Source organism: Rhododendron vialii, chromosome 9a (assembly GCF_030253575.1).
Source record: "Rhododendron vialii isolate Sample 1 chromosome 9a, ASM3025357v1".
Taxonomy (NCBI): Eukaryota; Viridiplantae; Streptophyta; class Magnoliopsida; order Ericales; family Ericaceae; genus Rhododendron; species Rhododendron vialii.
The window spans coordinates 22992527-23003183 of NC_080565.1; positions in this window are offsets into that span (position 1 = coordinate 22992527).

Sequence of the window (10657 nt, forward strand, 5' to 3'; positions counted from 1 at the left end):
ATTGTAATGGGTTACAATATTTACAATAATGGCAATCGGGTGGGTTGGATGGGCCCGGAAGGAAGATCATGGTGTTTGAAGCAAGGTTTTGAATATCCTTTCGGTTAGGGTACCGATTTTTCTACTGATACGGCACGTATCGGTACCAGTCGAATATCGGTTACCGTTTTAAATTTAGCACAATTACCAATATATATAGTTATAAATTCATAATTTTTCTCATATTATTCAATTCATCATAACATAAACTTTCAAACCACAATAAAAATTAAATTGTTATTATATAATTCTCATCAAATCTAAAAAAATATATATATTTCACTCTCATAACTAAAAAAGAAGGCTTAATTGCAAGAACACCTCCTAAACTATCACTTTTGGCAACTTCACCCCTTTAAGTTTAAATTCGAGCAACTACACCCCCCTAACTACCAAATTCGAGCAACTACACCCCCTCCCCCATTTTCCGTTAAAAAAATGGATGGAGACCTACAAAATTACGTAGGTACCCTTTTTTTAAAAAAAATACGTTGATATCTCCTCTCTCTTTTCCTTCGATTATTTCCATCTTTTCTTCTCTCTCTCCTCTTCTGCGTCGCTCTGTCTCCCTACTCTCTCACAGAGATGGAAACCCAAACCCACCCGACGTAGTTCTCCTCTCCTCCATCCAGACATCTCCTCCAGATGACGCCTCCTCCAGATGACGCAGACGACGACGCACGACGCCGATGCCGACCTAATTCCCTAGAGAACGACGACGACCACCTGATTCTTCCCCATTTGTAAGTTCCCTATTAAGTTAAGTTGGTTTAGGGCAAAAAAAATTGGGTGTTTTGATGTTTATTGTTGTTTATTGACATGCGTAAGGGCTAAAAAATTATTTTTTGTTGTTTCTTGTTTTTGAATTTAATAAGCCCTAAATTTCTGAGATTTAGGGCTAAAAAATTGGATGTTTTGATGTTTATTGATATGCATCTGGGTAAAAAATTATTTATTATTGTTTGTAGTTTTCGAATTTAATAAGCTCTAAATTTTCAAGATATCAATAATAAAATAAAAAAATAGATTTCCTTTACAAATCCGCAGGTCTGAGAGACTTGGCATAAAGAATCGGGGATTTAGGGATTAGGGATTACGGCTAATATAGTAAATTAGGGCTTACAAAAGTCATATTCAATTGTGGGTTTTAAAAATTCCCCTCTTTTAATAGTAGAATATTGTTGTTAATATAGTAAAATAGGGTTTAAAAAAGTTGTATTCAGTTAAGGGATTAAAAAATTCTTGTGTTGTAGTAGTAGAGTAAAATATTGTTGTTCATGGTTGGGATTAAACAGCTACTGACCATTTTCTGCTTGTGTATTGAGCTTTCTTGTAGGCATTTAGAGTTTCACTTTGTTCTCAGAAAAGGAAAAACAAATCCAATGCCATTATGGGCTATAACAATTCTTGGTTAGGATTATACCTCTCCTGTTATTAATCTAAGTTAATTGTTGCAGAGAAACCATGGTGGAGCTCAAGTGTACATTGTTCATACGCGTAGGTGGTAAACTAGTAAGGGGTTCGCAGTCTAAATACTTGAATGGGGTTATTGTAGAAACGAAGGTAGATCCAAATTCCTTTAGCTTTTATCAATTGATGGATATAATTAGGTGAATGGAGTATGGACTAACAGATAGTAATGGAGTAACTGTGTTTTATAAACTTCCAATGCATGACATGAATGATGGATTAGTTAACTTGTCTTCTAATTATGACATGGTTGAAATGTTTGGAGGTATAGGTCAAAGTGAACCAGTGACAACATCTATAGCCCCAAGGGTTGGTTTGCCATTACCACAGGTATGAATGGGTGGAATAGTTTACAAATTTAGTAGTAGTATTATGTATGAATGAAAATTTGAAAAGGTGTATGTACATGTGTGTAAATGTAGGGATGGATGAGATCAACAAGGATAGGGAATGCTATTTTTTGGAGTCATCCAGCAAGGTCATCTGCAATATCTTGTGGGAGTGGTAGTACCACTGACAGTGCAACAATGCCAAGCACTAGCTCCAGACAGTTATCCCAATGAGAATCATCAACCCTAGGCAGTACCCAGAAGTCTAACACTTGAAAACCAAATTTAGTAGTATTTTGGAACCTTATTGACTTGTTAGTGGTCTTTTGGAATCTTATTGACTTGTTAGTAGTCTTTCGGAACCTTTATCTTAGTTTGGCAACAGTAGTTGTAACCTTATGTTGACTTATTTGAAAGTACTCATTTAGTAGCTACAAATGACACTTCTCTTTTTAATGTAATGAATGGGTACTGTGTATTGATCCTTTGTGGATATTTTTTGTTGACAATCTTTTATGTTTTGGAATCAATGGAATTGTGTCCTTCATTATTTCTGGGGTGCTTTATGGGATTATGGACTGAATGTTTTTGAATCAATGGAATTGTGTCCTTCATTTGTTCTGAAAATACGTTGTGTAATCTGAAAATACGTTTGTATAATATGCAAGCTTTGAAGCTTAAAAAGAGTAGGGTTTGGTGGTTACAAACACCAAGGTTGTGGTGTTCAAAAAATATAGCTTTTTAAGCTTCAAAATTGCAGGGCATTGTGGTTCATAAAGGATACTGTAATACCCGTTCTCAATATTTAAGTATTTTAAATTCATGTTTTAATTGAATTATATGTTTCTGGGGTTAACCTGCATGTAGTAGAAGCTCGAGGGCTTTATATGTGATTTGCGAGTTGGAGTATAAGCTGTACATGGTTTCATTTGCATACGATAATTTTCCTTTGGACCAAATAAATATCCAGGGAGATATTTTCTCCCTCACTCATATCATTTTACGGGGAGAGAGAGAGAGAGAGAGAGAGAGAGAGAGAGAGAGCAGCGTGGAAGAAGAAGGGGAAAAGAAGAAGAAATTGGGGTTAGGTTGATTGAAGCTCAATTAGGTAATTTTCATCTTCTTAAATGCTGGGATTTCCTGTTTCTCATGCTAGGTTTTTGTTCTGCATCTAATATGCTCTGAATTGAAGCCATGGGAGAGGGTTTTTGAGGTTGAAATTGAGTTTTTATTTCAGAAAATTCGTGTATATGATGAGCATGCATTTTTTTTGAACAAGTTAATAATTTGTCCTGTTTTGACGAATTTTTCTCATCGACGTTCCTATCATGTTATTTTCAAATTTACTGTAGATGCCTCTGTGAGTTTAGTTTATGCTGTAAAAATTTCAGAAATTTCTGAACAATGTGGAAAAAGATAAAAATCGTGAACCGAACTGGTGTCTGATTCGCGTCTGTGCAGACAGCACAGACACGTGTTGGAAAAACGGGCATAACTTCTTGCTCGGGTATCGGTTTTACGCACCGTTTCTTGAGTCAAAAACTAGACTCGTATTTCTTTCTGAATATGTTTGGGTTGTGTCGTGGCTCTTTCTAGATTATAGCAGTTTTTGAATTAAAGTTCAGGTTTTGGTACTTCTAAAATTCTGGACAGCTTTTGGCTTGCGTTCGTCATGAAATTCCTCAAGTTTAAGCATGCTGGTGGACATGGGTTCTCATGAGTCTTAAACATTGATCAATTGGTGATGTTTTGGTGTTGGTATTATTGGAAAATATTGAGTATGTGATTTTTAATGAGCTTTCGATCGCAAACTGTTCTGTTGAAAACTGTGAATTCTGCTTTAGATGTGTAACTTCATTTGAGCGTATCTTGGTCATTCGGACTCCGTTTAGGACAAATTTTATATCAAAATTCATGTACCGGAGGTGTACTTTCTAATGGTGGTGGTTTCATAATCTGGTTTTAACCCTATAAGAAGTTATAGGCAAAATACGACAGGCTGGTCATAGATTTCAAACCAAATGTAGTGGTTATGTGGTGTTTGAGTGTTACACTTGTTTAGGGACACTTCTAAACCTTTGAGATAGACATGTTAGTATGCGTTAAGTATTGTTAATCTATTGTTGGTGTCATAGAGTATTGTTAGGAGGTAGTTTTGACGTTTAAGCGTTCAATAAACTGATATGGTTAGCTTGTGGTTAGGTAACAAGCCGATCAATTGGAGAGGTTCCGAAACTGTAAGTTTGGCGTACCTCGGTCGATACAAGGTGAGTGTGTCTGATATGGTTCTTCTCAATAAGATATTGCTATGGTGGTATGTATATATCTTGCTATGGTATTTTAGCTTTCAATATGATTATCGATATGTAAATAATGCGGTGGAGGTGATTATATATCAATGATATCATGCTAATCGAGGTTTAGCTATTGATATGGATATATGTGGTCGAAATTGTATATCATGCTATATATTGTTTAGCTAATGGTATGCATGCTTGTTGTATGTTGATTGTACCTGCGAAAGGATTGTGGAGTGAGTCACGCCATGTCGTATGCCATTCCGTCTAATTAACGGAGGTTGGGAGCATGGTTTGCGGGACACAATGCGTTAGGTATATGGGAATGTGGCAGACGTGTCACTGCATGCTTGCGTGATTTATATTCATGCTGTCGTTGATTCAGTTATTGCTATGTGGTTGTTTATTGGATAATATTGCTATGTTTGGCAGATGTGGTGGTTATAACTAATGTACTCATATGGGTATTGCAGTTATGTTGGTGGTGAATATTCTTATTGATATTCTTTTGGGTATTGTGACATTTTATTGAGCATTTCTATATCTCACACACTCTGGTTTTCCTTTTTGGACTGCCAGATAGCAGGTGGCTTAGAGTGGGTCCACTACTGGTCAACGCCTTGGAGAGTGCTGAGACTCGTGTTGGGTGATGTCTTTGGTTAGATTGTTGTGTAGCTGATTCATCTAGAAGTTAACCTACATGTTATGTAATTAATTGGAGAGAGGGATATTTTTTATAACTTGTGAGTTGAGGTTTTGGCGTTGACTTGGTTGTATTTTAAGTGAGAAGTCTTCCGCTAAGTTGTATTCTGATTGGTTATAGAGTGTGGTATGGTCTTTTGTGTGGAATGCCACGTGGCCGCGCTGACTCGGGCCCACATTGGGTGCCGTTTGCGGGGCGGGACGTGACAGATACGGGGTCGGATACGTATCCCAAATTGAAGGATTTTGACCACCGCGGACTGCATAGTACTTTGTAGGCCAAGTTACTCCTTTAGGGGCCTAATGTATAGTCCTGGTCCGTGGAGCATCAATGGGAATGTGGAACCCTCGTGCCATTGATTGCAGTACGATTGGTGTATACTTTTATAAGTTGCAATAGTAGAATTTGTTGCTTTCAAACAACAAGCATCTAGTTATGCTTTGAATCATCATAGTAGTTTTTTGCAAATTTGGATATATGACTTCATCATTTGGTATGAGTCTATGACTGTTACAGTGTTTCGGAAGGGGTGCTCCAAAATAGAAATTGCCAAGGGATGTAAATCTAGGTTGAGTTGACACTTAACACCTAATTGGTAAATATCTCATTGTGCTTAAAAAGAGCAGGTTTTGTTCATGCTTGGATAGTGTAAATATCTTATTTGCATCATTTGGAGTTGTTGGCGTACTTAGGCTATGATCCAAGTTTGAGTCTTCATTTATTTTTAGAGCTTAGGGAACCGGATGTTTGGAGGGGTGTTGGAAATTGTGTTTTAAATTTTGTGAGGTGGTTTGGGAGTGTTATGGATGTGTTAGAAATGGTTGGAAATGGATCCGGGGGTTGCAGAGTAAGAACCATTTTCTACCCAGTTGCTACCCGTAGTGCCAAAAAAGCCCTACCCATAGCCAGAGATTAGAATCCGTGCAATGTTAAAAATTTTGGATAGCTACCCGTAGCCCAAAAAAGGCCCCACCCGTAGCCGCTGGAAAATTTTGAAAAAAAAAAAAAAAACCCCACGATCCACCCCACTATGTAAACCCTAAGGGAGGAGGAGGAGGAGTAGTAGAAGGGATGAGGAGGATGAGGATGAGGTTGAGATCTCGTGGAGGTAGTGCTGGTGGTTTGGGGTGGTGTGGTGAGAGGGGGTAATTCTGGGGTAGAAGGAGGAGCATAAATGGGTTTTAGGTTTAGGATTTTTCTGGTGATGGGTGTGGAGGTGGGTGTGGAGAAGAGGAGAGAGAGATCGTGTACGCAGAGACACACACACAGAGAGAGAGAGAGAGAGAGAGAGAGAGAGTTTTATATGGTGTAAAGGAGAGTTTTTATAAAGGGTGTAAAAGGGCATTTTTGTAAGTTGATTTACTTTTCCATCCAATTTTGAACTTTCCGTCCAAATTCTATAACAGAATTGGACGGAAAATGGGGGAGGGGGTGAAGTTGCTCAAATTTGGTAGTTAGAGGGGTGAAGTTGCTCGAATTTAAACTTAAGGGGGTGAAGTTGCCAAAAAGTGATAGTTTAGGGGGTGTTCTTGCAATTAAGCCAAAAAAGAACTTCTCGTCCACTAAAATATAACTAAGGCTCTGTTTGGAACCCATAGAAAGAAAAGGAAAAGAAAGGAAATTTTAAAAATGTCCTTTCCATTGTTTGCTGGGGAGAGAAAGAGTAAAGAAAATAAGAATTTCAAGTGTAGTAAATAGTAAATTTTTCCTCCTATTTTCCTCTTATGTTCCTTCTCTTTTATTTTCATTTTTTGTGATATTGAGGCGACGTCCAAACCCTAGCCCCACCGTCTTGTCTTCCCATCGACCATGACTATATCCGGCGCTCATGTAACTCCTGCTCCCCCCTCTCTCTCTCTCTCCAGGCGATCTCATCTCATTTCTCCACCTGCGCGTCTCTCTTTTCAGACTCTTCCCCACGTCCTTCCGCGAGGCGCTCTTTTCAAGTCCCTAATCCAGATCTACCTGCTCTCAATCGCAGGTTCTCGTCCGATCGTCTTCTATTCCTCTATTCGAGTTGTCTTTGAGGTTCTGCAAAATACCGGGTGAAATCTCCAGTAACACCATCTCGGCCAGTATTTCCCAGAATGGCCGGTAGTGTTGGCATACCGTTTTTACGGCAAACTGGTACGTATCGGCCAGTACAGAATGTGAGAGCCCTCACGTTAAAAATAATATTAGTACGATGATAATTCGTCACTAACTTCTTTAATTATTGGTCGCAGACGGGGTCACAGACACATTTTTCAAGTCAATTGGCCAGACATTTTCAAATCTCTGTGTTCTGAATTTTTTCTTGAAATTCCGAGAATGGGGTTATTCTTAGAATAATTTATTTAGGGTTCTGTGCAAATTTCATATTTTTCTAAGTCCGAAACCCGTATAATTTTTCGAGCCGCACGCAAGTCGCACTCCGAAACTAGCCATGCGTGCATGGCTAGGTGTCAAGACCAAGCCAACACTTGGCAAGCCCACTAACATGGCTAGGTGACAAGTGTTATGGCTTGGTGGCCCTAGAATAGTTAGTATATTTTCTTTTTACTTTAACTCATAATTATAGATATACTAGTGTATTACTCTCTTGGGAGATTAGATATAGAAAGAGAGAGAGGAGATTGGGACGAAGAGAGAGAGAGAGAGAGAGAGAGAGAGAGAGAAGAGAAGAGAAGAAGAAGAAGAAGAAGAAGAAGAAACTTCTAGCTAGCACCCTCCAAGTTCTTAGACATGATATCTCTTTCAAGATCAACTAGGTAATTGTTTCTTTAGCCATTTTTATGTGAATAACTTTTATTAGGAAGCTATAAACCTCTGATTTTGGACACCTATTATCATATTCTTAACAGATGGGTAAGGTTTTAAGGTGTTAGGAGTTGATTAACATCAAAAGATTAAGAGAAACCACTCCAATTTCTGGAGACAGATTATTACCCTCTGAGAAATTCGTATTTTGAGAATTCTTCTGCTATGATTCGATTTTTGAAGTCTTCATAACTTTTAAAGTAAGTTTAAAGAAGAAGATTTTGATACCAAGAACATGCAAAACCGATCAACACAGAAATAGTTATGATTTTCGGAATATGGACTGATACACATGTTTTGAAATCTGGGCAGAGCCATCTTTTTTTAATTTCTGGGAACTATCTTCTTAAGTTATGAATCTGATATTTTTACTGAGAATAATAATTTACGTTACAAAACTTTAAGAGTTTGTTTCAACATTTTTGGAGTTGAAATGAATTAGTTACGGATTTTCTACTAAAACATGTTTGGCTGCCCTGTTTTTCTGTAGAACAGCTTGTTCTTTCGAAATCTGGAGAATATTTGGTTGATAACTAATCTTTCAATTTTTACAGTAGATACACATGGATGTTACGCAAGTTTGGGCGCTAGTTTGAGTATTTTTGGACCTTATATGAATAAATTATGATTTTTGAAAGAAAGGGTGACAGATTTTAGTAAATAAACAAAGTATTGTTTTTATTTCTTATAGTACCTTGCATGCATAGGTTTTTGAGAGTTTTTGACAAAACTAAGTTTTTACCCAGAAATTCCATGTGATCTTAAGGTGGAATTGTGTTTACTATTTTGCCATTATAGGTTGTTGGACCTCTGATCCACTGTATTGCGTTTCTACACCAAAAAATGGACTTTGTATAAATTCTTATTGATTTTTGTAAAATTATAGGATTGTAATTTTTGAATAATTAGGATACTTAAATTTTACACTTCTTAGTTAAGAGATTTAAAATGACTATTTTGCCCTTGGGATTCGATGTGTGCTAAAATGACCTTTTTAGTCATAACCGTTTTAAAACTGAGTTTTATACTTGAGTTTTGAGTAATTTATGATTTTTGAACCAGATTTGATAAGATGAGAGATCTGAGTTCATAGCGCTTGGATAGATTGACTCTGGAACGTAAAATGACCGTCTTACCCCTAGTAATAGATCGGCTATAAGCCATGACTTAGATGACTAGAATTGCACTGTATATTCGGACTTCGTGTATTATTTGTATTTATACTTCGATGTTCATGGCATTCTCTTTAGGGCCATGTGATTGTAAGTAAGAGGTATGTGAAGACTCGAGTAGAGATTAGCTATATCTTCAGGAACAAGGTGAAACATGCATGTCTTGTTTACATGTGTTGTTAAATGTTTCATTGTTGAAAAATCTTAGAAAATTTTTCTAAGTAGAATCATGGATATTTATGAAACTTGTTAAATGACTTGATGAAATGTATATTTTTCTGTCGATACATCTGAACAAGCTTTCGTGCTTAAGGACTTTAAACAAACAAAGTGGATTTGGAGTTATAAGATTGGGGGATATTGACCAGGTATCCTGATGGTTTGATGTCATTCCTTTTTATACTTTAGAGGTCGCTCCTCTAGATTCTTGTTGAAACTTGTTCATGAAAAATATGTGAAATCGACGAGTATTATGAAATGTGATATTTTCAATATCATGATGGTTTTCTGCTTTATCCTAAAAAGTTGGATTTCATTCTGTGAATGAACTGATGACTGAGAATTATTACTTTAGCATAAGTCTATTGAAAGACTTAAATTCATTTTATTGTGGACTTAAGATTTGATTATCTTTGAAAAGAAGTACATTTTATATGTTCGGAACTGAAGAGTATGACTACACTTTTTATAAGATGTTAGTTGTATCCATGATTTAACGTGTTTATTGGATATGTCATGTTTCATACGAGCTTTAGCTTATGGAGTTTTTCAAAAATCATAGTACTTTTTAGGTTTGCAGCTATAGATGGACTTGGCTTTGCTCTCAAGCCGAAGTTTTTTTTTTTTTAGTGATCAATTCTTCTGTGTATATAGAAGTACCGTTTCTGATGTGAATATAGAACTGCTAAAATTTGTAGTCTTTTATTTTAAGAATCGGTTGGACAAGTTATACTATGGTTATTTGTATTGGTATTGTTAAGCAATTATATTTATTTCCGCACATAGAACTCTGGAATATGTTGGAATTATTGAAATTGTACTTCCGCAGCTTACTGAATTTCTTGAGGAAAGCTATTTTGGTGAGAGGATTTTATGAATTCCCTAAACTGACTTATTAGGATAGGCAAGGGTGACAGAGACTCACTGGCCGGTCATTAGACCTTTAACCCATGGGTTTGGGTCATGACACGGAACCTTGGTTTGAAGTAAGCCTCTTTAATTCTAAGCCCATATTTAAATTTAAACCCATCTAAACATATGTAAATATGGGTTCATATGGACTCATATGAACCCATTATACAATATGGGAGGATTGGCTCGGGTTATAAATGGACCAATATGAGCAGATTGCAAATTGCCAATGTGTGGATATACATATACGAATATACAGGTAGCTTCTTGTGAGGGATCCCTTACTTAGCTTAAGTGTGGAACTCATAGATTTCGATCGAATTTTGATGATCCGAACCGTTCAATTTGATCAGAAAGAGATTTTGAGGGTCTCCTCTAGAAATCAACAAAACATATGACCGGGAAAGTGCTTCATCTGAGCAGTTTTCATTGAATGGTTCAATAAAAAATACTCAGATCAAGTACTTTTCGGTCATTTTTTTGCTAATTTCTCATTGAGGACTCTTTAAATCACGTACTGAACACATTGAATAGTTCAGATTATCGAAATTTGATCGGAAAAGGGAGATCCGCACTTAAGGACCTCACTTAAGGTCCTTCCAAAGTTTTCTGTACGACCATATAACTAGCGTACATATAACTAGAGAGAATGAGAGAGACCATATAACTAGCGTACATATAACTAGAGAGAATGAGAGAGACGTGAGGGAGATAATG